Here is a 27,593-nt window from a genome sequence, read left to right as displayed (position 1 = left end):
ATGACTTTGAACAAAGGAGACAAGTTGCGGAACATGGATAAAAGGAGAGGAAGTATACCCTTTCCTCCCTTCAACCTGCAGAGTTTACACCGGAGGAGCATACCAGTGGACCACCGCGAGTTCTGCTCCACCATGCCCTCAGTGCAGAGCGCCGAGCTCTCCACACTCACGCGCTGCACCTCCTACGGTCCCGGGGAGCAGCACCGTGACAGCTGCGTGTCTGATTCATCCGACTCTGTCATCTCCTCCGGGAGCGACTCCCATGGACACACCTACAAGGTTGTGCTTCTTGGCGAGCTCAACGTAGGGAAGTCGAGTCTGGCGAGGATATTTGGTGGAGTTGAGGACAGTCACGACTCAGAGGAGACAGGTAAAGTCTTGGTGCCAATGTGGGCACTTTTGTTGTTGCGAGATAATGCTTGCTTTTTAGTAGAACATGTTCCAAGGACATGGGATTAAGCTAATTCAAGGACCTCACAATCTGGTCTGACTAACAGACAGTGTAATGGGTCATATGGGAGAGCAGGTAAAGGTGTATTGATTTCTGCTATTTCCAGCCAGCCACAGCTGCACCCATTACTCAAATAGAGCTTAGGTAGTTGTAGTCAAACACCAGGCAGAGTGGGTGTAAAAGATTAATACACTGGCTCTAAAGGAAAACTCCACGGTCAGGGCTCAGATTGATGGATGATTTGTCAAAATCCTACTGTCTAGATACTGGGATAGGTGACTCTGGTACTGTGATAAGAGATGCTGAGTACTTCAGAATAAATGTTCTTATTTCTTACTTCCTTCTTCCCATCAGGAAACACATATGATAGGTCAATCATCGTCAACGAAGAAGAGACAAATCTGCTTTTGTAGGACATATGGGAACAGGTGAGCGAGTCACTCGCTGATAACAACCACCTAAAACCACAGGATTGGTGATACGCCACAGAGCGTTCTGCGCCTTTTGTATTAACCGGGTGCCATTCCACAGGATAACAGCCAGTGGCTGAAGGATCAGTGCATGTGGATGGGCGACGCCTACATCATTGTAAACTCGGTGACGGACAAGTCCAGCTTTGAGAAGGCTTCGGAGCTGCGCATACAGCTTCGCTGGGCGCACCAGTCGGAAAACATCCCCGTCATCCTGGTGGGAAACAAGAGTGACCTGGGGCGCTCCAGAGAATTGTCAGTAGACGGTTAGTTGCGCATCATCTTTTCCAGGGGGCTCGCTCCTTAAACCATGTGATTGAGAAGATAGGCCCCCATGTCCCCCCCTCCCTAGGCAGCTGAGGTGAAAGCTGCAAGCGTTTAGCCGCCGCTAGCTGACTGATGCATGGTAGACTCGGCAAAATAAACACGGCCACTGCTTCTTCCCGGAGATTAGCCCCTGATGACAAACCAATGTCCCTCAAGTCCCGCAGAGCTACCTTCAGGGTTCCCACGGGTCCTTGAAATCCTTGAAAGTTTGTGAATCTGAAAAAATAAGTTCAAGGCCCTGGAAAGTTTTTGAAAACAGGCATAAAAGACAGCCGTCCTTGACGGTCCTTGATCTCATTATATGGCTTTGCTCCTCTGTTTTATGTATGTACTGTATGTGTATATGCATATGTGTATTATTGTTATTATTATTATTATTTGTCTACTGTCAACATGTCATTATTTTGCCAGCACAAGTTCATTTAAAATTACATTGATTCTACAGGGCTTATGCTGACTTTTACTTGGCAAAGTTTGGTCATTCTCCTGTAGAGAAATTTGTTTGTTTGTTCAGCACCGAAAGCAAGTGTTTCCTGTAGGTAGTTGTTGATCCTTCAACAACTATAGCCATTTTACGTGAATGTCGTCATCTCAGATGTGCATCGCTAACTTGCCAGTCATGTTGAGTGTGAGTGAAGTTTTCGTAGAATCAGCGCTTAATGTCATGCACAAAAAAATTCAGGATGCATGGCTTGAAATGACATTCAGTCTTTTGAATTTGCGTTGTATTAACATCGTTTTTTGATAACATATTCAGGGGTAAGAGTAGGTAAATGCTGGCAGGTGCAGTCCTTGAATTTGAGGAAGTTGGTCCTGGAAAGTCATTGAAAGGTCCTTGAATTTTATGTTAACCAAGGTGTGGGAACCTTGTACCTTTAACCTGCACTTGTGATTCTCATGTGTCCACCCCACCTTCTCCCCCTCCTGTTCACTTTTTGTTACCCCCCACCCCACACAGAGGGCAGTCAGCAAAAAGGCCAAATGCTTCCTGGGCCACATGGTTGCCCGGAAGAACAAGAAGATGGCCTTCCGACAAAAGTCCAAGACCTGCCACAACCTCACAGTGCTCTGAGAGAGCTGGACTCTGTCGGCCTCCTCCTAGGCTGCTAAGACCACAAGCTGTGTTTTCAACACTAACCCCACGGACTAGACAACTGAACAGGCATATATTTGTATATTTTATATTGTAAAAACAGAACATGAGGGATTATGGGAGCCTAAACTGATGATGAAAAGTCGATGTTGACAGACTTGCATGTGTGACGGGCAGGGTGAGTGAAACAAAAAGGAAACGATCACGCCAAGTCTTAGGGAAAATGTATGGTTTAATAGAATAAGTGCGTAAACCAAAAACCCGTGACTTGTTCAAAATTAAGGGTATAATAACCAGCGGTCAACTGGTACAAAGACAAGACATACATAGACAAACAAACGACCCTCAGGTGAGACGGATCGCGGGCTCCGCCCACCTGAGGGACAAACACCACAACAACAACAAAAATACGACTGTGAGACGGATCACGGGCTCCGCCAACTTGAGGGACAAACACCACAACAACAACAACAACAAGACTGTGAGACGGATCGCGGGCTCCGCCCACCTGAGGGACAAACACCACAACAACAACAACAACATGAAGACACAGGAACAGGCTAGAGGTGAGTTGCAAGATCTCCTGACAGGACTCGTTGAGAGTTCCTTTCAAAGTTCCTTCTGCAAAAAAAAAGATTTTTTTTCAACACGCCCTTATTAAATATTAAATGGTAATAACAGGTTAATATTTTTCAGCTGATTTCTGTAAATGTAAGAGTCTCTCTTATTTATATTACTAGCTATTGAACAGGTTGATGTCAGTAAATTAGCAAACGTGTAATCAGCATAGGATTCTGTATGAATGTCTCTTGGTCACCTACATGCAGGGTGCAAGAGACCTCAGTCTTGTCCAAGGGAGCCTGTGAGGGTTCCTGACAGATGTCGAGAACACATATTTCATAGTTCCTTCTGCAAAAAAATTTTTTTCAAGAAGCCCTTATTAAATATTGTGTGGTAATAACAGGTGAATATTTTTCAGCTGATCTGTGTTAATGTAAACTTCAGTAAATTAGCAAATGTGTTTTTTGTATGAATGTTTCTTGATCACCTAGAGGTGGAAGATGAGAAGAAAAGTCCAGAACAGGTGTTTCTGCAACAACAAAATTTTTTTTTTCAACATACACTAATTTTACATGAGAATGTCAGATGAATGTTTTTAATTTGAGCTGTTTTTATGCTTGTTTTTCTGGTATTGACATTAATAGGGGTTTTACCAGGGTGATGTGATCAGTATCACAGTACAGCCCCTGACCCATAATAATAATAATAATAATAATAATAATAATAATAATAATAATAATAATAATAATAATTTCCACTTATATAGCGCCTTTCAAAGTACCCAAGGATGCTTTACAGAGAAATACAAAAAAGAACAAAGACAAGAACAAAACAGACAAAAATAACAACAAAAATAGAAAGAAAAGAGAAATCCTATAGAACAGACCTATTTTCTGTTTCTTTTTCTCTTATTTTTCACTTAATGGCTCTAGCAATAAACTCCAAAGTTACTTAACGCTACCTAGGAGTAACTGTGTTTGTTTCCTGTGAATTCTGATTATTGCAATTTATTAATGATTTTCAAAAGGAAAAGACTTCCAGTACTGCTACAAGCATAAAGATACACAGTGAATAAACCATTTACAGGAATCGTACTGATGCTGATGTGTTAATGTAAACTTCTATGGTATTGATATTAATAAGTATTGAACAAGTTGATGTCAGTAAATTAGCAAATGTGTTTTCAGTATGGGATTTTGTATGAATGTCTCTTGATCACCTAGAGGTGGAAGGTCAGAAGAATAGTCCTGGAGAAAGTGGAAGAGATCATCGATCATCTTATCCAGATCATCGGTCACAGGAGCTTCTGCAACAACAAAAAAAATTTTCTTCAACATACACTAATCAATTTTACATAAGAATGTCAGATGAATGTTTTTCAGTTGAGCTGTGTTGATGCTTGTTTTTCTGGTATTGACATTAATAGAGGTTTTACCAGGGTGATGTGATCAGTATCACAGTACAGCCCCTGACCCATAATAATGAACTCCAAAGTTACTTAACGCTACCTAGGAGTAACATGTAACTGTGTTTGTTTCCTGTGAATTCTAATTATTGCAATTTATTAATGATTTTCTAAAGGGAAAGACTTTCAGTACTGCTACAAGCATAAAGATACACAGTGAATAAACCATTTACATGAACCTTACTGATACTGAGCTTTACTGAACTGTGTTCAAAGAAAAATACCTTAAATAAGTCCCTATACATGCCACAAAATAAGTTGTTAACATTGTACTCATTCACTCACTCAAGGGAATGATGTTTTCTGTCTCCTCTTTTGCTTTTCTTTTAGCTTTTAGTTTGATTTCTCTTCTGGACTCCTTGTTCATGTCTGTGTCTGTTGACTCGTCCTGGATTCCCCCTGCACACCAACACCAGAGACACTTCATTTTGGCAAACATGGTCAGTTGCGTCACACTACACAATCTGATCTGAAATTATAGTGTACATGGAATGATCCTCATATGTGTCATTATTATGACATCAGGGCAGTGTAAGAAGTGTTATGTTCCACATTCTAATCCAATTCAATCCAATTCAATGGCGCTTTATTGGCATGACAAATATGTACATTTGTATTGCCAAAGCATAAGGTACATACAATGGTAAAATATAATAAAATAACATTGTAAAGTAGAATAATAATAAAGTAAAATAATGGCTATATTGTCATTACAATTACATTATCCACCACTGCTTCCATAACAGTTTATAATAATAGTTATGATAATAATTGTGACGGGCGGGGGTGAGCAACTAAAAGGAAGCGATCACGCCAAGTCTCAGGGAAAACTGATGGTTTAATAGAAAGTGTGCAAACCTAAAACCCGTGCAATATCTCAAAATTAAGGATATAATGAGCAGCGGTCAACTGGTACAAAGACAAGACATATATAGGCAAACAAACGACCCTCAGGTGAGACGGATCACGGGCTCTGCATACCTGAGGGACGCACATGACGTCACCAAACAACAACAACAACAACAGCCGCTGTGGACAGAGGCGGCCGGTAGAGGGCCGCCTCACCGTGACAGACCCCCCCCACCAAGCCGCACTCCCCTCCACTGGGTGTGTGGCACACAGCGGCTGCACACAAAACACGAAGGGGCAGGAAGGCAGGGACAGGCATGGACACCTCCTGAGTCCGGGAGCTGAAACACAAAAACACTCATTACTCAGCTCGCCTCCCCGGGCGGGACCCTGGTCCGACCGGGCCGTTAACACAAAACCACGCCCCAGTCGGTCACAGGGCCCTCATGCCCTAACCGGCCTTCAGCCGGTGAGCCCCACAGGTGTGAGGACGAGGGGCTACAGCTCCTCTCTCGTCCCTCGTGTATGTGTGTGTGTGTGCAGGCTACCTCTCCAAGGCGTGGCTACTTCACCTCCTGGACCTACCTCCTCCCAGAGCTGACCCCTGCCTTCTGCTAGGGGTCACCCCAGCCTCCTGGGAAGCCAACCCCTCCCGGGGCCTCTCCTCGCAAGGTGGACTCCTCCACCCAACCCAGGAGCGCCAGAGACCGAGGCCCAGAGCACCCCCAACGCGGGCTAGGGAGCAGCCCCAAGGGCCTCCTGGTCACCCCGGGCAGGAGGGAGGATCTCCCTCCTCAGCAGGAGCTTTTCAGACCGGAGCCCCATGGTCCCCAAACATCCGGGGGCCCCAGCCCTCTAGGGAGGGGCTCTTCATGACCGGGCTCCGGTCACCCCACAACACAAGAGGGCTCCTGCCAGGTGGAGACCCCCACAATGTCCAGGAACACCGCCAAGGAGAAGCACCTGCACAGAGAACAGCACGCGCACACACACACACACACACACACACACACACCACAAACGCGCCCTACCCTATTCAGGGCCTCCCTCAGGAGCGACGCCCTCCATGCCACACCCCATGGCACGGGACCACAGCCGGTCCCCCCCCAAACACACATTCACGGGGAGGAGCATGCGTGGAATTACACGCAAACAGTTGACAACACGCTAGGACACAACACACATGCAAAGACTAGACAAGCAAACAAAAACGGTGCACAAACAGACAGACGGGACCTACACATGCGCACTCGACATAAACACACAGTGACGCGCGCCGCTCAGAGTCGCAGTCGCTCCCCACATTTAACACAAGACACACGGGGAGCGAGGCGACAGTGACGAGCGGCGACCGCGTCACACACAAAACATGTAACATTAAACATAACGAGCACGCACACTGATCCACACATTCGTCGACATGAACACACGTTTTAACCAACACAAAACATGAAGAGCCTTTCCAGGGAAGACGCCCTGGTCCTCGCCGTGCCACAAACACAGACACGGCGGAGCTCTTCAAACAAACTAACAAACAACAGACACGAAGAGTTTTCCCAGGGCAGACAGCCCTGGTCCACGCCGTGCCACAAACACAACACAAAAGCAAGGCGGAACTCTTCACAAAACACCACGCAGACAAACACTTACCACGAGACATGACCACGAACGAAGGAGAAAGAAAAAGAGACTCGGCGGCTTCCGAAGGGTGGCTGGTCATTCTGTGACGGGCGGGGGTGAGCAACTAAAAGGAAGCCATCACACCAAGTCTCAGGGAAAAAGGATGGTTTAATAGAAAGTGTGCAAACCTAAAACCCGTGCAATATCTCCAAATTAAGGATATAATGACCAGCGGTCATCTGGTACAAAGACAAGACATATATAGGCAAACAAACGACCCTCAGGTGAGACGGATCACGGGCTCTGCCCACCTGAGGGACGCACATGACGTCACCAAACAACAGCAACAACAACAGCCGCTGTGGACAGAGGCGGCCGGTAGAGGGCCGCCTCACCGTGACAATAATAGTAGTAAAAGTATTAATAGTAACCATAATAATAATACACCACTGCTTCCATAACTGACATTTATAATTATAGTTATGATAATAATAGTAGTACTCTACAAAACTACAACAAAATCTACAAACTACAACAGAATGTGATTTGTGAATTTAGCAGTATGTAATTGCAATGTGAAAAAAACACAGCTTCTTAATGCACTTTGCCTTTTATTTTAACATAATTTAAATTCTCTACATTCAAATAGTGCCTTCTTTGTAAAAAAAAAAAAACAAACAAAAAAACAACAACACAACCCTTTGACTGAAAATAGTGCAATAAAAGAACAAGGCATTCAGACTTGGAAATGTTGACATGAAACTAGTCACAACATAACAGTTCCGATAATGAAACAACAGGAACAATCCAGACAAACTTCAAGTCAAGTGGCTTTTTATTGTCATTACATCAGAGTGCAGGTACACAGTGTGACGAAATTTCGTTCCTCCGCAACCATGGTGTAACACAAATTGACAGTACAACAGACAACATAAAGTGCGGCAGGGTAGCAGTTCAAGACTGTGCAAAATGTGCAGCATAGGGCAATCTCACAGCAAAACATTACAATAAATACAACAGGCCAGAGACAATTGAGACATGATGGTGTAAAGAGCTGGTACAGTGCAATGTGGTCTAAGTGGTGTCTGAGATGAGTGATATACTGTATCATATGGAACATACATGAACACAGTGGTTCTGAGGTAGTTAATAGGTCCTGTGGGAGAGCAGCAACTATTTCTGGTGGGGGGTTCAGTGCAGTCTTTTTGTGCGTGTGTGGGGTCAGATCAGTGTTGGTGTGTGTCAGTTCTGTGTCTGGGAGTTGAGGAGCCTGACTGCCTGGTGAACAAAGCTATTACAGAGTCTGGAGGTGGAGGCTCGGATGCTCCTGTATCTTTTGCCGGACGGCATCAGAGTGAAGAGACCGTGTGATGGGTGGGTTGGGTCTTCCACAATGCTGGTGACTTTGCGGATGCAGCGTGTGGTGTAGATGTCACTGATGGAGGGGAGAGAGACACCAATGATCTTCTCGGCTATCCTCACTATCCGCTGTAGGGTCTTGGGCTCCGAGATGTTGCAGCTCCTGAACCAGACGGTAATGCAGGCGCTCAGGATGCTCTCTACAGTCCCTCTGTAGAACATGGTGAGGATGGGAGGTGGAAGGTGTGCTTTCCTCAGTCTACAGGAAGTAGAGACGCTGCTGGGCTTTGTTATGGAGCTTGTGTTGAGGGACCAGGTGAGGTGCGTGAATAACAGCAATTCAGACTTTCTACCCTGTAAGAGAGAGAGAAAGGTTGTGAGGGAAAAAGAATTAAAGCAATGAGACAAGCTGGTGTCTTTGTGTGTGTGTGTGTGTGTGTGTGTGTGTGTGTGTGTGTGTGTGTGTGTGTGTGTGTGTGTGTGTGTGTGTGTGTGTGTGTGTGTGCAATGGGACTGAATAATCTCACCATTTTAAATGAAGTCCCAGTGAAAGTCCATCAGTCTTCTCAGCAGAGTGGATACATGTGGGTTGACTGTTGTCATCTTTTTGCTGGTGGCTTTGCCAGTTTTTTTGGACAAGTCTTTGCCCCGTCCAGCCTTGGTGCCTCACTCAGGGTTTATACCAATGAAGCGCCTGAAAAATAATAGTGTCTCTTCAGACAGTGTAAAACTCAATTTGTGTAACTCACATTAACAACACAACAAAAAGCAGAAAATGTTTTGTTCACAATAGTATACCATTAAAGAGATAAGAAACACATGTTTTAGTGAAAATACCTAACCTTTGGATGAATTCAAGAGTGCATGAGGCCTCTTCTTGGTATTCGAGATTGAAGATGTAGAAGATAGAAAATAAGGCAGCAAGCCCTGTCAAGAAGGTGGGTTGGATCCCCTCACATATTACATGGCCCTCAAGGCTGACCATCCAGCGCTGAATACAGTGTCCTGCTGTTCTACCTGAAACATCACAAAAAAATTTCCTGTCAAATTCTTTTGAAATACAGCAAATTACAACTTTGTGTGTGAACCCTTGATAAATTGACACATGACATACATACACACACACAACACACACATGTGTAGAGTGTATTTTTTCAATGGAAACTTAGATCTGCATGAAGAACTAGTCCTGTGGTGTTCTCTGAGAAATGAGCCATCAGAAGCTGGGTGACATTTTCGAAAGGTCCTTTTGCAATTAGGGATACAACACTGCAGTTTTAAATTGTGCATATTTCTGTGAATTTTCACGTGTCTCACATAGGCAACTGAGCAGTTACACTGATATGCACATATCTGACAAGAAAACATAATTGCAAACTTGACTGTTATGATTCAATAAATGTACTTACTAAAATAAATGAAAGTACTTAATGTGATCAGTAGCACAGCATCAAATACTCTGCAGTACCTGTAATGTCAAAGAAATATGTCACACTCACCAAACATTGAATAGGTCAAATAATACTGCTATGGGCTGCCATAGATTCATTAATTAATGGCAAACATGGTAACACCAATGGTAATTTATATTAAACCACAATAGAAAAACAGTCTTACACTGACTAAAAAAATAGTGAGTTACAGTAAAGAAAATCTTCTTCAGCACTCAATTTCTGAACTAAAATTTAAAATCTGGAATACCACCCAATAATCAGCAGGAAAAGAAGTCTAATGTTATGTTGTGCGGTGTATTTACATCAATAAGCATCATTACACTTCACAAATTCACTAATAAAATTATGTTTTTTTCTGTTTGCAGACACTAGAAAAAGACCTGCAGTCCAGAAGATTGAGGTCCAATAGAATGTTCCTGCTTGAAAACCCCACTTTTGACCTGAAAATGAAAAGGCTCAGAGATGGAAACATTTCTGTCTTTGAAGAAAACCAGGTAAATATTTGTATTAAAACATGGGTAAAGTCCAAAGACATGTTTAGATATTAGCCTGACATATTGTTTTTCTTTGTCCTGGTCTTGGATACTTTGGATACCTGTCTTGCACATAGTTTACCCGGCTACAAGTACACCTACTTTATCAACAAGCCCTTTAAAACACTTGAAGGTCCATGTTTTAAACCAGGAACATGTTCATGGACCAAGGTGTAAAATAGTGAGCTAATTAAATACTCTTATTATACGCTATTATAATACACTATTTTGTCATTTTAGTAGAGCTTACCTTTTTTTAAGAGCTCCAGCAATTTAATTACTGAATATTGTGCTTATTTCATATTTTTTTTAGACTGAAGCCATCATTGAGAAGACTTTTGCAGTCCTAAAATATGACCGATCAAGTTTAAAAAGAACATCCTTCGTTTCAGAGGTCATGACACCAGAGGTAAGAACTTTTTATATATTTATTAAAACATCTTTTATTTTTATTAACATTAAATCTGAACAATCTGCTGTTTTTTTCTGATTATTTTTTGACGCCAGCGATCCTACCGGGCAATAAATAAGGGGCTCCGTCTCATCTCTGATCATAACCGAACCGCACTGTAGAAGAGAAACGAAAGGAGCTATACCAAACGGATTTTTCTTGACCATTGGAGTTCAGACGTTGGAAAGAAGACATTGGACAAATATACATCTAAGTTTATATATTTTAAATAGGCAGGTTTGGCATGTTTATCTGTAAAAAACTGCTATGTTTATAGATATTGGCAGCTGGGATATGTCAGAACAGAAACAATAAATAAGTTTATTTAATGTAGGCTAATATGGGCTGTCTACTTAGTGGGACAAACAATATTAACAAACTGCTTATATTATAATCATGACTTTGAACAAAGGAGACAAGTTGCGGAACATGGATAAAAGGAGAGGAAGTATACCCTTTCCTCCCTTCAACCTGCAGAGTTTACACCGGAGGAGCATACCAGTGGACCACCGCGAGTTCTGCTCCACCATGCCCTCAGTGCAGAGCGCCGAGCTCTCCACACTCACGCGCTGCACCTCCTACGGTCCCGGGGAGCAGCACCGTGACAGCTGCGTGTCTGATTCATCCGACTCTGTCATCTCCTCCGGGAGCGACTCCCATGGACACACCTACAAGGTTGTGCTTCTTGGCGAGCTCAACGTAGGGAAGTCCAGTCTGGCGAGGATATTTGGTGGAGTTGAGGACAGTCACGACTCAGAGGAGACAGGTAAAGTCTTGGTGCCAATGTGGGCACTTTTGTTGTTGCGAGATAATGCTTGCTTTTTAGTAGAACATGTTCCAAGGACATGGGATTAAGCTAATTCAAGGACCTCACAATCTGGTCTGACTAACAGACAGTGTAATGGGTCATATGGGAGAGCAGGTAAAGGTGTATTGATTTCTGCTATTTCCAGCCAGCCACAGCTGCACCCATTACTCAAATAGAGCTTAGGTAGTTGTAGTCAAACACCAGGCAGAGTGGGTGTAAAAGATTAATACACTGGCTCTAAAGGAAAACTCCACGGTCAGGGCTCAGATTGATGGATGATTTGTCAAAATCCTACTGTCTAGATACTGGGATAGGTGACTCTGGTACCACAATGTGATAAGAGATGCTGAGTACTTCAGAATAAATGTTCTTATTTCTTACTTCCTTCTTCCCATCAGGAAACACATATGATAGGTCAATCATCGTCAACGAAGAAGAGACAAATCTGCTTTTGTAGGACATATGGGAACAGGTGAGCGAGTCACTCGCTGATAACAACCACCTAAAACCACAGGATTGGTGATACGCCACAGAGCGTTCTGCGCCTTTTGTATTAACCGGGTGCCATTCCACAGGATAACAGCCAGTGGCTGAAGGATCAGTGCATGTGGATGGGCGACGCCTACATCATTGTAAACTCGGTGACGGACAAGTCCAGCTTTGAGAAGGCTTCGGAGCTGCGCATACAGCTTCGCTGGGCGCACCAGTCGGAAAACATCCCCGTCATCCTGGTGGGAAACAAGAGTGACCTGGGGCGCTCCAGAGAATTGTCAGTAGACGGTTAGTTGCGCATCATCTTTTCCAGGGGGCTCGCTCCTTAAACCATGTGATTGAGAAGATAGGCCCCCATGTCCCCCCCTCCCTAGGCAGCTGAGGTGAAAGCTGCAAGCGTTTAGCCGCCGCTAGCTGACTGATGCATGGTAGACTCGGCAAAATAAACACGGCCACTGCTTCTTCCCGGAGATTAGCCCCTGATGACAAACCAATGTCCCTCAAGTCCCGCAGAGCTACCTTCAGGGTTCCCACGGGTCCTTGAAATCCTTGAAAGTTTGTGAATCTGAAAAAATAAGTTCAAGGCCCTGGAAAGTTTTTGAAAACAGGCATAAAAGACAGCCGTCCTTGACGGTCCTTGATCTCATTATATGGCTTTGCTCCTCTGTTTTATGTATGTACTGTATGTGTATATGCATATGTGTATTATTGTTATTATTATTATTATTTGTCTACTGTCAACATGTCATTATTTTGCCAGCACAAGTTCATTTAAAATTACATTGATTCTACAGGGCTTATGCTGACTTTTACTTGGCAAAGTTTGGTCATTCTCCTGTAGAGAAATTTGTTTGTTTGTTCAGCACCGAAAGCAAGTGTTTCCTGTAGGTAGTTGTTGATCCTTCAACAACTATAGCCATTTTACGTGAATGTCGTCATCTCAGATGTGCATCGCTAACTTGCCAGTCATGTTGAGTGTGAGTGAAGTTTTCGTAGAATCAGCGCTTAATGTCATGCACAAAAAATTTCAGGATGCATGGCTTGAAATGACATTCAGTCTTTTGAATTTGCGTTGTATTAACATCGTTTTTTGATAACATATTCAGGGGTAAGAGTAGGTAAATGCTGGCAGGTGCAGTCCTTGAATTTGAGGAAGTTGGTCCTGGAAAGTCATTGAAAGGTCCTTGAATTTTATGTTAACCAAGGTGTGGGAACCCTGTACCTTTAACCTGCACTTGTGATTCTCATGTGTCCACCCCACCTTCTCCCCCTCCTGTTCACTTTTTGTTACCCCCCACCCCACACAGAGGGCAGTCAGCAAAAAGGCCAAATGCTTCCTGGGCCACATGGTTGCCCGGAAGAACAAGAAGATGGCCTTCCGACAAAAGTCCAAGACCTGCCACAACCTCACAGTGCTCTGAGAGAGCCGGACTCTGTCGGCCTCCTCCTAGGCTGCTAAGACCACAAGCTGTGTTTTCAACACTAACCCCACGGACTAGACAACTGAACAGGCATATATTTGTATATTTTATATTGTAAAAACAGAACATGAGGGATTATGGGAGCCTAAACTGATGATGAAAAGTCGATGTTGACAGACTTGCATGTGTGACGGGCAGGGTGAGTGAAACAAAAAGGAAACGATCACGCCAAGTCTTAGGGAAAATGTATGGTTTAATAGAATAAGTGCGTAAACCAAAAACCCGTGACTTGTTCAAAATTAAGGGTATAATAACCAGCGGTCAACTGGTACAAAGACAAGACATACATAGACAAACAAACGACCCTCAGGTGAGACGGATCGCGGGCTCCGCCCACCTGAGGGACAAACACCACAACAACAACAAAAATACGACTGTGAGACGGATCACGGGCTCCGCCAACTTGAGGGACAAACACCACAACAACAACAACAACAAGACTGTGAGACGGATCGCGGGCTCCGCCCACCTGAGGGACAAACACCACAACAACAACAACAACATGAAGACACAGGAACAGGCTAGAGGTGAGTTGCAAGATCTCCTGACAGGACTCGTTGAGAGTTCCTTTCAAAGTTCCTTCTGCAAAAAAAAAGATTTTTTTTCAACACGCCCTTATTAAATATTAAATGGTAATAACAGGTTAATATTTTTCAGCTGATTTCTGTAAATGTAAGAGTCTCTCTTATTTATATTACTAGCTATTGAACAGGTTGATGTCAGTAAATTAGCAAACGTGTAATCAGCATAGGATTCTGTATGAATGTCTCTTGGTCACCTACATGCAGGGTGCAAGAGACCTCAGTCTTGTCCAAGGGAGCCTGTGAGGGTTCCTGACAGATGTCGAGAACACATATTTCATAGTTCCTTCTGCAAAAAAATTTTTTTCAAGAAGCCCTTATTAAATATTGTGTGGTAATAACAGGTGAATATTTTTCAGCTGATCTGTGTTAATGTAAACTTCAGTAAATTAGCAAATGTGTTTTTTGTATGAATGTTTCTTGATCACCTAGAGGTGGAAGATGAGAAGAAAAGTCCAGAACAGGTGTTTCTGCAACAACAAAATTTTTTTTTTCAACATACTCTAATTTTACATGAGAATGTCAGATGAATGTTTTTAATTTGAGCTGTTTTTATGCTTGTTTTTCTGGTATTGACATTAATAGGGGTTTTACCAGGGTGATGTGATCAGTATCACAGTACAGCCCCTGACCCATAATAATAATAATAATAATAATAATAATAATAATAATAATAATAATTTCCACTTATATAGCGCCTTTCAAAGTACCCAAGGATGCTTTACAGAGAAATACAAAAAAGAACAAAGACAAGAACAAAACAGACAAAAATAACAACAAAAATAGAAAGAAAAGAGAAATCCTATAGAACAGACCTATTTTCTGTTTCTTTTTCTCTTATTTTTCACTTAATGGCTCTAGCAATAAACTCCAAAGTTACTTAACGCTACCTAGGAGTAACTGTGTTTGTTTCCTGTGAATTCTGATTATTGCAATTTATTAATGATTTTCAAAAGGAAAAGACTTCCAGTACTGCTACAAGCATAAAGATACACAGTGAATAAACCATTTACATGAATCGTACTGATGCTGATGTGTTAATGTAAACTTCTATGGTATTGATATTAATAAGTATTGAACAAGTTGATGTCAGTAAATTAGCAAATGTGTTTTCAGTATGGGATTTTGTATGAATGTCTCTTGATCACCTAGAGGTGGAAGGTCAGAAGAATAGTCCTGGAGAAAGTGGAAGAGATCATCGATCATCTTATCCAGATCATCGGTCACAGGAGCTTCTGCAACAACAAAAAAAATGTTCTTCAACATACACTAATCAATTTTACATGAGAATGTCAGATGAATGTTTTTCAGTTGAGCTGTGTTGATGCTTGTTTTTCTGGTATTGCCATTAATAGAGGTTTTACCAGGGTGATGTGATCAGTATCACAGTACAGCCCCTGACCCATAATAATGAACTCCAAAGTTACTTAACGCTACCTAGGAGTAACATGTAACTGTGTTTGTTTCCTGTGAATTCTAATTATTGCAATTTATTAATGATTTTCTAAAGGGAAAGACTTTCAGTACTGCTACAAGCATAAAGATACACAGTGAATAAACCATTTACATGAACCTTACTGATACTGAGCTTTACTGAACTGTGTTCAAAGAAAAATACCTTAAATAAGTCCCTATACATGCCACAAAATAAGTTGTTAACATTGTACTCATTCACTCACTCAAGGGAATGATGTTTTCTGTCTCCTCTTTTGCTTTTCTTTTAGCTTTTAGTTTGATTTCTCTTCTGGACTCCTTGTTCATGTCTGTGTCTGTTGACTCGTCCTGGATTCCCCCTGCACACCAACACCAGAGACACTTCATTTTGGCAAACATGGTCAGTTGCGTCACACTACACAATCTGATCTGAAATTATAGTGTACATGGAATGATCCTCATATGTGTCATTATTATGACATCAGGGCAGTGTAAGAAGTGTTATGTTCCACATTCTAATCCAATTCAATCCAATTCAATGGCGCTTTATTGGCATGACAAATATGTACATTTGTATTGCCAAAGCATAAGGTACATACAATGGTAAAATATAATAAAATAACATTGTAAAGTAGAATAATAATAAAGTAAAATAATGGCTATATTGTCATTACAATTACATTATCCACCACTGCTTCCATAACAGTTTATAATAATAGTTATGATAATAATTGTGACGGGCGGGGGTGAGCAACTAAAAGGAAGCGATCACGCCAAGTCTCAGGGAAAACTGATGGTTTAATAGAAAGTGTGCAAACTTAAAACCCGTGCAATATCTCCAAATTAAGGATATAATGAGCAGCGGTCAACTGGTACAAAGACAAGACATATATAGGCAAACAAACGACCCTCAGGTGAGACGGATCACGGGCTCTGCATACCTGAGGGACGCACATGACGTCACCAAACAACAACAACAACAACAGCCGCTGTGGACAGAGGCGGCCGGTAGAGGGCCGCCTCACCGTGACAGACCCCCCCCACCAAGCCGCACTCCCCTCCACTGGGTGTGTGGCACACAGCGGCTGCACACAAAACACGAAGGGGCAGGAAGGCAGGGACAGGCATGGACACCTCCTGAGTCCGGGAGCTGAAACACAAAAACACTCATTACTCAGCTCGCCTCCCCGGGCGGGACCCTGGACCGACCGGGCCGTTAACACAAAACCACGCCCCAGTCGGTCACAGGGCCCTCACGCCCTAACCGGCCTTCAGCCGGTGAGCCCCACAGGTGTGAGGACGAGGGGCTACAGCTCCTCTCTCGTCCCTCGTGTATGTGTGTGTGTGTGCAGGCTACCTCTCCAAGGCGTGGCTACTTCACCTCCTGGACCTACCTCCTCCCAGAGCTGACCCCTGCCTTCTGCTAGGGGTCACCCCAGCCTCCTGGGAAGCCAACCCCTCCCGGGGCCTCTCCTCGCAAGGTGGACTCCTCCACCCAACCCAGGAGCGCCAGAGACCGAGGCCCAGAGCACCCCCAACGCGGGCTAGGGAGCAGCCCCAAGGGCCTCCTGGTCACCCCGGGCAGGAGGGAGGATCTCCCTCCTCAGCAGGAGCTTTTCAGACCGGAGCCCCATGGTCCCCAAACATCCGGGGGCCCCAGCCCTCTAGGGAGGGGCTCTTCATGACCGGGCTCCGGTCACCCCACAACACAAGAGGGCTCCTGCCAGGTGGAGACCCCCACAAGGTCCAGGAACACCGCCAAGGAGAAGCACCTGCACAGAGAACAGCACGCGCACACACACACACACACACACACACACACACCACAAACGCGCCCTACCCTATTCAGGGCCTCCCTCAGGAGCGACGCCCTCCATGCCACACCCCATGGCACGGGACCACAGCCGGTCCCCCCCCAAACACACATTCACGGGGAGGAGCATGCGTGGAATTACACGCAAACAGTTGACAACACGCTAGGACACAACACACATGCAAAGACTAGACAAGCAAACAAAAACGGTGCACAAACAGACAGACGGGACCTACACATGCGCACTCGACATAAACACACAGTGACGCGCGCCGCTCAGAGTCGCAGTCGCTCCCCACATTTAACACAAGACACACGGGGAGCGAGGCGACAGTGACGAGCGGCGACCGCGTCACACACAAAACATGTAACATTAAACATAACGAGCACGCACACTGATCCACACATTCGTCGACATGAACACACGTTTTAACCAACACAAAACATGAAGAGCCTTTCCAGGGAAGACGCCCTGGTCCTCGCCGTGCCACAAACACAGACACGGCGGAGCTCTTCAAACAAACTAACAAACAACAGACACGAAGAGTTTTCCCAGGGCAGACAGCCCTGGTCCACGCCGTGCCACAAACACAACACAAAAGCAAGGCGGAACTCTTCACAAAACACCACGCAGACAAACACTTACCACGAGACATGACCACGAACGAAGGAGAAAGAAAAAGAGACTCGGCGGCTTCCGAAGGGTGGCTGGTCATTCTGTGACGGGCGGGGGTGAGCAACCAAAAGGAAGCGATCACACCTAGTCTCAGGGAAAAAGGATGGTTTAATAGAAAGTGTGCAAACCTAAAACCCGTGCAATATCTCCAAATTAAGGATATAATGACCAGCGGTCATCTGGTACAATGACAAGACATATATAGGCAAACAAACGACCCTCAGGTGAGACGGATCACGGGCTCTGCCCACCTGAGGGACGCACATGACGTCACCAAACAACAGCAACAACAACAGCCGCTGTAGACAGAGGCGGCCGGTAGAGGGCCGCCTCACCGTGACAATAATAGTAGTAAAAGTATTAATAGTAACCATAATAATAATACACCACTGCTTCCATAAATGACATTTATAATTATAGTTATGATAATAATAGTAGTACTCTACAAAACTACAACAAAATCTACAAACTACAACAGAATGTGATTTGTGAATTTAGCAGTATGTAATTGCAATGTGAAAAAAACACAGCTTCTTAATGCACTTTGCCTTTTATTTTAACATAATTTAAATTCTCTACATTCAAATAGTGCCTTCTTTGTAAAAAAAAAAAAAACAAACAAAAAAACAACACAACCCTTTGACTGAAAATAGTGCAATAAAAGAACAAGGCATTCAGACTTGGAAATGTTGACATGAAACTAGTCACAACATAACAGTTCCGATAATGAAACAACAGGAACAATCCAGACAAACTTCAAGTCAAGTGGCTTTTTATTGTCATTACATCAGAGTGCAGGTACACAGTGTGACGAAATTTCGTTCCTCCGCAACCATGGTGTAACACAAATTGACAGTACAACAGACAACATAAAGTGCGGCAGGGTAGCAGTTCAAGACTGTGCAAAATGTGCAGCATAGGGCAATCTCACAGCAAAACATTACAATAAATACAACAGGCCAGAGACAATTGAGACATGATGGTGTAAAGAGCTGGTACAGTGCAATGTGGTCTAAGTGGTGTCTGAGATGAGTGATATACTGTATCATATGGAACATACATGAACACAGTGGTTCTGAGGTAGTTAATAGGTCCTGTGGGAGAGCAGCAACTATTTCTGGTGGGGGGTTCAGTGCAGTCTTTTTGTGCGTGTGTGGGGTCAGATCAGTGTTGGTGTGTGTCAGTTCTGTGTCTGGGAGTTGAGGAGCCTGACTGCCTGGTGAACAAAGCTATTACAGAGTCTGGAGGTGGAGGCTCGGATGCTCCTGTATCTTTTGCCGGACGGCATCAGAGTGAAGAGACCGTGTGATGGGTGGGTTGGGTCTTCCACAATGCTGGTGACTTTGCGGATGCAGCGTGTGGTGTAGATGTCACTGATGGAGGGGAGAGAGACACCAATGATCTTCTCGGCTATCCTCACTATCCGCTGTAGGGTCTTGGGCTCCGAGATGTTGCAGCTCCTGAACCAGACGGTAATGCAGGCGCTCAGGATGCTCTCTACAGTCCCTCTGTAGAACATGGTGAGGATGGGAGGTGGAAGGTGTGCTTTCCTCAGTCTACAGGAAGTAGAGACGCTGCTGGGCTTTGTTATGGAGCTTGTGTTGAGGGACCAGGTGAGGTGCAATGAGACAAGCTGGTGTCTTTGTGTGTGTGTGTGTGTGTGTGTGTGTGTGTGTGTGTGTGTGTGTGTGTGTGTGTGTGTGTGTGTGTGTGTGTGTGCAATGGGACTGAATAATCTCACCATTTTAAATGAAGTCCCAGTGAAAGTCCATCAGTCTTCTCAGCAGAGTGGATACATGTGGGTTGACTGTTGTCATCTTTTTGCTGGTGGCTTTGCCAGTTTTTTTGGACAAGTCTTTGCCCCGTCCAGCCTTGGTGCCTCACTCAGGGTTTATACCAATGAAGCGCCTGAAAAATAATAGTGTCTCTTCAGACAGTGTAAAACTCAATTTGTGTAACTCACTTACATTAACAACACAACAAAAAGCAGAAAATGTTTTGTTCACAATAGTATACCATTAAAGAGATAAGAAACACATGTTTTAGTGAAAATACCTAACCTTTGGATGAATTCAAGAGTGCATGAGGCCTCTTCTTGGTATTCGAGATTGAAGATGTAGAAGATAGAAAATAAGGCAGCAAGCCCTGTCAAGAAGGTGGGTTGGATCCCCTCACATATTACATGGCCCTCAAGGCTGACCATCCAGCGCTGAATACAGTGTCCTGCTGTTCTACCTGAAACATCACAAAAAAATGTCCTGTCAAATTCTTTTGAAATACAGCAAATTACAACCTTGTGTGTGAACCCTTGATAAATTGACACATGACATACATACACACACACAACACACACATGTGTAGAGTGTATTTTTTCAATGGAAACTTAGATCTGCATGAAGAACTAGTCCTGTGGTGTTCTCTGAGAAATGAGCCATCAGAAGCTGGGTGACATTTTCGAAAGGTCCTTTTGCAATTAGGGATACAACACTGCAGTTTTAAATTGTGCATATTTCTGTGAATTTTCACGTGTCTCACATAGGCAACTGAGCAGTTACACTGATATGCACATATCTGACAAGAAAACATAATTGCAAACTTGACTGTTATGATTCAATAAATGTACTTACTAAAATAAATGAAAGTACTTAATGTGATCAGTAGCGCAGCATCAAATACTCTGCAGTACCTGTAATGTCAAAGAAATATGTCACACTCACCAAACATTGAATAGGTCAAATAATACTGCTATGGGCTGCCATAGATTCATTAATTAATGGCAAACATGGTAACACCAATGGTAATTTATATTAAACCACAATAGAAAAACAGTCTTACACTGACTAAAAAAATAGTGAGTTACAGTAAAGGAAATCTTCTTCAGCACTCAATTTCTGAACTAAAATTTAAAATCTGGAATACCACCCAATAATCAGCAGGAAAAGAAGTCTAATGTTATGTTGTGCGGTGTATTTACATCAATAAGCATCATTACACTTCACAAATTCACTAATAAAATTATGTTTTTTTCTGTTTGCAGACACTAGAAAAAGACCTGCAGTCCAGAAGATTGAGGTCCAATAGAATGTTCCTGCTTGAAAACCCCACTTTTGACCTGAAAATGAAAAGGCTCAGAGATGGAAACATTTCTGTCTTTGAAGAAAACCAGGTAAATATTTGTATTAAAACATGGGTAAAGTCCAAAGACATGTTTAGATATTAGCCTGACATATTGTTTTTCTTTGTCCTGGTCTTGGATACTTTGGATACCTGTCTTGCACATAGTTTACCCGGCTACAAGTACACCTACTTTATCAACAAGCCCTTTAAAACACTTGAAGGTCCATGTTTTAAACCAGGAACATGTTCATGGACCAAGGTGTAAAATAGTGAGCTAATTAAATACTCTTATTATACGCTATTATAATACACTATTTTGTCATTTTAGTAGAGCTTACCTTTTTTTAAGAGCTCCAGCAATTTAATTACTGAATATTGTGCTTATTTCATAATTTTTTTAGACTGAAGCCATCATTGAGAAGACTTTTGCAGTCCTAAAATATGACCGATCAAGTTTAAAAAGAACATCCTTCGTTTCAGAGGTCATGACACCAGAGGTAAGAACTTTTTATATATTTATTAAAACATCTTTTATTTTTATTAACATTAAATCTGAACAATCTGCTGTTTTTTTCTGATTATTTTTTGACGCCAGCGATCCTACCGGGCAATAAATAAGGGGCTCCGTCTCATCTCTGATCATAACCGAACCGCACTGTAGAAGAGAAACGAAAGGAGCTATACCAAACGGATTTTTCTTGACCATTGGAGTTCAGACGTTGGAAAGAAGACATTGGACAAATATACATCTAAGTTTATATATTTTAAATAGGCAGGTTTGGCATGTTTATCTGTAAAAAACTGCTATGTTTATAGATATTGGCAGCTGGGATATGTCAGAACAGAAACAATAAATAAGTGTATTTAATGTAGGCTAATATGGGCTGTCTACTTAGTGGGACAAACAATATTAACAAACTGCTTATATTATAATCATGACTTTGAACAAAGGAGACAAGTTGCGGAACATGGATAAAAGGAGAGGAAGTATACCCTTTCCTCCCTTCAACCTGCAGAGTTTACACCGGAGGAGCATACCAGTGGACCACCACGAGTTCTGCTCCACCATGCCCTCAGTGCAGAGCGCCGAGCTCTCCACACTCACGCGCTGCACCTCCTACGGTCCCGGGGAGCAGCACCGTGACAGCTGCGTGTCTGATTCATCCGACTCTGTCATCTCCTCCGGGAGCGACTCCCATGGACACACCTACAAGGTTGTGCTTCTTGGCGAGCTCAACGTAGGGAAGTCGAGTCTGGCGAGGATATTTGGTGGAGTTGAGGACAGTCACGACTCAGAGGAGACAGGTAAAGTCTTGGTGCCAATGTGGGCACTTTTGTTGTTGCGAGATAATGCTTGCTTTTTAGTAGAACATGTTCCAAGGACATGGGATTAAGCTAATTCAAGGACCTCACAATCTGGTCTGACTAACAGACAGTGTAATGGGTCATATGGGAGAGCAGGTAAAGGTGTATTGATTTCTGCTATTTCCAGCCAGCCACAGCTGCACCCATTACTCAAATAGAGCTTAGGTAGTTGTAGTCAAACACCAGGCAGAGTGGGTGTAAAAGATTAATACACTGGCTCTAAAGGAAAACTCCACGGTCAGGGCTCAGATTGATGGATGATTTGTCAAAATCCTACTGTCTAGATACTGGGATAGGTGACTCTGGTACTGTGATAAGAGATGCTGAGTACTTCAGAATAAATGTTCTTATTTCTTACTTCCTTCTTCCCATCAGGAAACACATATGATAGGTCAATCATCGTCAACGAAGAAGAGACAAATCTGCTTTTGTAGGACATATGGGAACAGGTGAGCGAGTCACTCGCTGATAACAACCACCTAAAACCACAGGATTGGTGATACGCCACAGAGCGTTCTGCGCCTTTTGTATTAACCGGGTGCCATTCCACAGGATAACAGCCAGTGGCTGAAGGATCAGTGCATGTGGATGGGCGACGCCTACATCATTGTAAACTCGGTGACGGACAAGTCCAGCTTTGAGAAGGCTTCGGAGCTGCGCATACAGCTTCGCTGGGCGCACCAGTCGGAAAACATCCCCGTCATCCTGGTGGGAAACAAGAGTGACCTGGGGCGCTCCAGAGAATTGTCAGTAGACGGTTAGTTGCGCATCATCTTTTCCAGGGGGCTCGCTCCTTAAACCATGTGATTGAGAAGATAGGCCCCCATGTCCCCCCCTCCCTAGGCAGCTGAGGTGAAAGCTGCAAGCGTTTAGCCGCCGCTAGCTGACTGATGCATGGTAGACTCGGCAAAATAAACACGGCCACTGCTTCTTCCCGGAGATTAGCCCCTGATGACAAACCAATGTCCCTCAAGTCCCGCAGAGCTACCTTCAGGGTTCCCACGGGTCCTTGAAATCCTTGAAAGTTTGTGAATCTGAAAAAATAAGTTCAAGGCCCTGGAAAGTTTTTGAAAACAGGCATAAAAGACAGCCGTCCTTGACGGTCCTTGATCTCATTATATGGCTTTGCTCCTCTGTTTTATGTATGTACTGTATGTGTATATGCATATGTGTATTATTGTTATTATTATTATTATTTGTCTACTGTCAACATGTCATTATTTTGCCAGCACAAGTTCATTTAAAATTACATTGATTCTACAGGGCTTATGCTGACTTTTACTTGGCAAAGTTTGGTCATTCTCCTGTAGAGAAATTTGTTTGTTTGTTCAGCACCGAAAGCAAGTGTTTCCTGTAGGTAGTTGTTGATCCTTCAACAACTATAGCCATTTTACGTGAATGTCGTCATCTCAGATGTGCATCGCTAACTTGCCAGTCATGTTGAGTGTGAGTGAAGTTTTCGTAGAATCAGCGCTTAATGTCATGCACAAAAAATTTCAGGATGCATGGCTTGAAATGACATTCAGTCTTTTGAATTTGCGTTGTATTAACATCGTTTTTTGATAACATATTCAGGGGTAAGAGTAGGTAAATGCTGGCAGGTGCAGTCCTTGAATTTGAGGAAGTTGGTCCTGGAAAGTCATTGAAAGGTCCTTGAATTTTATGTTAACCAAGGTGTGGGAACCCTGTACCTTTAACGTGCACTTGTGATTCTCATGTGTCCACCCCACCTTCTCCCCCTCCTGTTCACTTTTTGTTACCCCCCACCCCACACAGAGGGCAGTCAGCAAAAAGGCCAAATGCTTCCTGGGCCACATGGTTGCCCGGAAGAACAAGAAGATGGCCTTCCGACAAAAGTCCAAGACCTGCCACAACCTCACAGTGCTCTGAGAGAGCTGGACTCTGTCGGCCTCCTCCTAGGCTGCTAAGACCACAAGCTGTGTTTTCAACACTAACCCCACGGACTAGACAACTGAACAGGCATATATTTGTATATTTTATATTGTAAAAACAGAACATGAGGGATTATGGGAGCCTAAACTGATGATGAAAAGTCGATGTTGACAGACTTGCATGTGTGACGGGCAGGGTGAGTGAAACAAAAAGGAAACGATCACGCCAAGTCTTAGGGAAAACGTATGGTTTAATAGAATAAGTGCGTAAACCAAAAACCCGTGACTTGTTCAAAATTAAGGGTATAATAACCAGCGGTCAACTGGTACAAAGACAAGACATACATAGACAAACAAACGACCCTCAGGTGAGACGGATCGCGGGCTCCGCCCACCTGAGGGACAAACACCACAACAACAACAAAAATACGACTGTGAGACGGATCACGGGCTCCGCCAACTTGAGGGACAAACACCACAACAACAACAACAACAAGACTGTGAGACGGATCGCGGGCTCCGCCCACCTGAGGGACAAACACCACAACAACAACAACAACATGAAGACACAGGAACAGGCTAGAGGTGAGTTGCAAGATCTCCTGACAGGACTCGTTGAGAGTTCCTTTCAAAGTTCCTTCTGCAAAAAAAAAGATTTTTTTCAACACGCCCTTATTAAATATTAAATGGTAATAACAGGTTAATATTTTTCAGCTGATTTCTGTAAATGTAAGAGTCTCTCTTATTTATATTACTAGCTATTGAACAGGTTGATGTCAGTAAATTAGCAAACGTGTAATCAGCATAGGATTCTGTATGAATGTCTCTTGGTCACCTACATGCAGGGTGCAAGAGACCTCAGTCTTGTCCAAGGGAGCCTGTGAGGGTTCCTGACAGATGTCGAGAACACATATTTCATAGTTCCTTCTGCAAAAAATTTTTTTTCAAGAAGCCCTTATTAAATATTGTGTGGTAATAACAGGTGAATATTTTTCAGCTGATCTGTGTTAATGTAAACTTCAGTAAATTAGCAAATGTGTTTTTTGTATGAATGTTTCTTGATCACCTAGAGGTGGAAGATGAGAAGAAAAGTCCAGAACAGGTGTTTCTGCAACAACAAAATTTTTTTTTTCAACATACACTAATTTTACATGAGAATGTCAGATGAATGTTTTTAATTTGAGCTGTTTTTATGCTTGTTTTTCTGGTATTGACATTAATAGGGGTTTTACCAGGGTGATGTGATCAGTATCACAGTACAGCCCCTGACCCATAATAATAATAATAATAATAATAATAATAATAATAATAATAATAATAATAATAATTTCCACTTATATAGCGCCTTTCAAAGTACCCAAGGATGCTTTACAGAGAAATACAAAAAAGAACAAAGACAAGAACAAAACAGACAAAAATAACAACAAAAATAGAAAGAAAAGAGAAATCCTATAGAACAGACCTATTTTCTGTTTCTTTTTCTCTTATTTTTCACTTAATGGCTCTAGCAATAAACTCCAAAGTTACTTAACGCTACCTAGGAGTAACTGTGTTTGTTTCCTGTGAATTCTGATTATTGCAATTTATTAATGATTTTCAAAAGGAAAAGACTTCCAGTACTGCTACAAGCATAAAGATACACAGTGAATAAACCATTTACATGAATCGTACTGATGCTGATGTGTTAATGTAAACTTCTATGGTATTGATATTAATAAGTATTGAACAAGTTGATGTCAGTAAATTAGCAAATGTGTTTTCAGTATGGGATTTTGTATGAATGTCTCTTGATCACCTAGAGGTGGAAGATGAGAAGAATAGTCCTGGAGAAAGTGGAAGAGATCATCGATCATCTTATCCAGATCATCGGTCACAGGAGCTTCTGCAACAACAAAAAAAATTTTCTTCAACATACACTAATCAATTTTACATGAGAATGTCAGATGAATGTTTTTCAGTTGAGCTGTGTTGATGCTTGTTTTTCTGGTATTGACATTAATAGAGGTTTTACCAGGGTGATGTGATCAGTATCACAGTACAGCCCCTGACCCATAATAATGAACTCCAAAGTTACTTAACGCTACCTAGGAGTAACATGTAACTGTGTTTGTTTCCTGTGAATTCTAATTATTGCAATTTATTAATGATTTTCTAAAGGGAAAGACTTTCAGTACTGCTACAAGCATAAAGATACACAGTGAATAAACCATTTACATGAACTTTACTGATACTGAGCTTTACTGAACTGTGTTAAAAGAAAAATACCTTAAATAAGTCCCTATACATGCCACAAAATAAGTTGTTAACATTGTACTCATTCACTCACTCAAGGGAATGATGTTTTCTGTCTCCTCTTTTGCTTTTCTTTTAGCTTTTAGTTTGATTTCTCTTCTGGACTCCTTGTTCATGTCTGTGTCTGTTGACTCGTCCTGGATTCCCCCTGCACACCAACACCAGAGACACTTCATTTTGGCAAACATGGTCAGTTGCGTCACACTACACAATCTGATCTGAAATTATAGTGTACATGGAATGATCCTCATATGTGTCATTATTATGACATCAGGGCAGTGTAAGAAGTGTTATGTTCCACATTCTAATCCAATTCAATCCAATTCAATGGCGCTTTATTGGCATGACAAATATGTACATTTGTATTGCCAAAGCATAAGGTACATACAATGGTAAAATATAATAAAATAACATTGTAAAGTAGAATAATAATAAAGTAAAATAATGGCTATATTGTCATTACAATTACATTATCCACCACTGCTTCCATAACAGTTTATAATAATAGTTATGATAATAATTGTGACGGGCGGGGGTGAGCAACTAAAAGGAAGCGATCACGCCAAGTCTCAGGGAAAACTGATGGTTTAATAGAAAGTGTGCAAACCTAAAACCCGTGCAATATCTCCAAATTAAGGATATAATGAGCAGCGGTCAACTGGTACAAAGACAAGACATATATAGGCAAACAAACGACCCTCAGGTGAGACGGATCACGGGCTCTGCATACCTGAGGGACGCACATGACGTCACCAAACAACAACAACAACAACAGCCGCTGTGGACAGAGGCGGCCGGTAGAGGGCCGCCTCACCGTGACAGACCCCCCCCACCAAGCCGCACTCCCCTCCACTGGGTGTGTGGCACACAGCGGCTGCACACAAAACACGAAGGGGCAGGAAGGCAGGGACAGGCATGGACACCTCCTGAGTCCGGGAGCTGAAACACAAAAACACTCATTACTCAGCTCGCCTCCCCGGGCGGGACCCTGGACCGACCGGGCCGTTAA

The 27,593-nt window shown here is 42.9% G+C and overlaps 5 long non-coding RNA genes and 3 pseudogenes across 5 annotated transcripts; 3 read left to right on the top strand and 5 right to left on the bottom strand.

Annotated features, from left to right (window-relative positions):
• On the top strand, positions 1 to 2,958 carry LOC143478063 (GTP-binding protein RAD-like; annotated as a pseudogene).
• LOC143478064 (uncharacterized) lies at positions 2,591 to 4,811 on the bottom strand. Its single transcript, XR_013121689.1, has 5 exons — positions 4,653 to 4,811; positions 4,122 to 4,208; positions 3,390 to 3,431; positions 3,163 to 3,250; positions 2,591 to 2,962 (listed from the first exon to the last, which is right to left on the bottom strand). It is a non-coding gene; the product is annotated as an uncharacterized LOC143478064 (long non-coding RNA).
• Positions 4,812 to 7,653: 2,842 nt separating this feature from the next.
• Positions 7,654 to 9,166, bottom strand: LOC143478052 (uncharacterized). Its single transcript, XR_013121684.1, has 3 exons — positions 9,038 to 9,166; positions 8,723 to 8,889; positions 7,654 to 8,549 (listed from the first exon to the last, which is right to left on the bottom strand). It is a non-coding gene; the product is annotated as an uncharacterized LOC143478052 (long non-coding RNA).
• A 1,863-nt stretch (positions 9,167 to 11,029) lies between these two features.
• On the top strand, positions 11,030 to 12,226 carry LOC143478349 (GTP-binding protein RAD-like; annotated as a pseudogene).
• A 1,409-nt stretch (positions 12,227 to 13,635) lies between these two features.
• On the bottom strand, positions 13,636 to 15,833 carry LOC143477198 (uncharacterized). Its single transcript, XR_013121499.1, has 5 exons — positions 15,675 to 15,833; positions 15,144 to 15,230; positions 14,424 to 14,465; positions 14,197 to 14,284; positions 13,636 to 13,996 (listed from the first exon to the last, which is right to left on the bottom strand). It is a non-coding gene; the product is annotated as an uncharacterized LOC143477198 (long non-coding RNA).
• A 3,831-nt stretch (positions 15,834 to 19,664) lies between these two features.
• On the bottom strand, positions 19,665 to 20,641 carry LOC143477284 (uncharacterized). The gene is made up of 3 exons (XR_013121537.1): positions 20,546 to 20,641; positions 19,979 to 20,153; positions 19,665 to 19,826 (listed from the first exon to the last, which is right to left on the bottom strand). It is a non-coding gene; the product is annotated as an uncharacterized LOC143477284 (long non-coding RNA).
• Positions 20,642 to 21,970: 1,329 nt separating this feature from the next.
• LOC143478138 (GTP-binding protein RAD-like) lies at positions 21,971 to 24,416 on the top strand (annotated as a pseudogene).
• Positions 24,417 to 24,647: 231 nt separating this feature from the next.
• LOC143477213 (uncharacterized) lies at positions 24,648 to 26,764 on the bottom strand. The gene is made up of 5 exons (XR_013121520.1): positions 26,619 to 26,764; positions 26,088 to 26,174; positions 25,359 to 25,400; positions 25,132 to 25,219; positions 24,648 to 24,932 (listed from the first exon to the last, which is right to left on the bottom strand). It is a non-coding gene; the product is annotated as an uncharacterized LOC143477213 (long non-coding RNA).
• Positions 26,765 to 27,593: the final 829 nt, after the last annotated feature.

Source organism: Brachyhypopomus gauderio, chromosome 16 (assembly GCF_052324685.1).
Source record: "Brachyhypopomus gauderio isolate BG-103 chromosome 16, BGAUD_0.2, whole genome shotgun sequence".
Lineage (NCBI taxonomy): Eukaryota > Metazoa > Chordata > Actinopteri > Gymnotiformes > Hypopomidae > Brachyhypopomus > Brachyhypopomus gauderio.
Note: the sequence above shows the minus strand (reverse complement) of the source record. Positions and strands in the feature narration are given on the sequence as shown.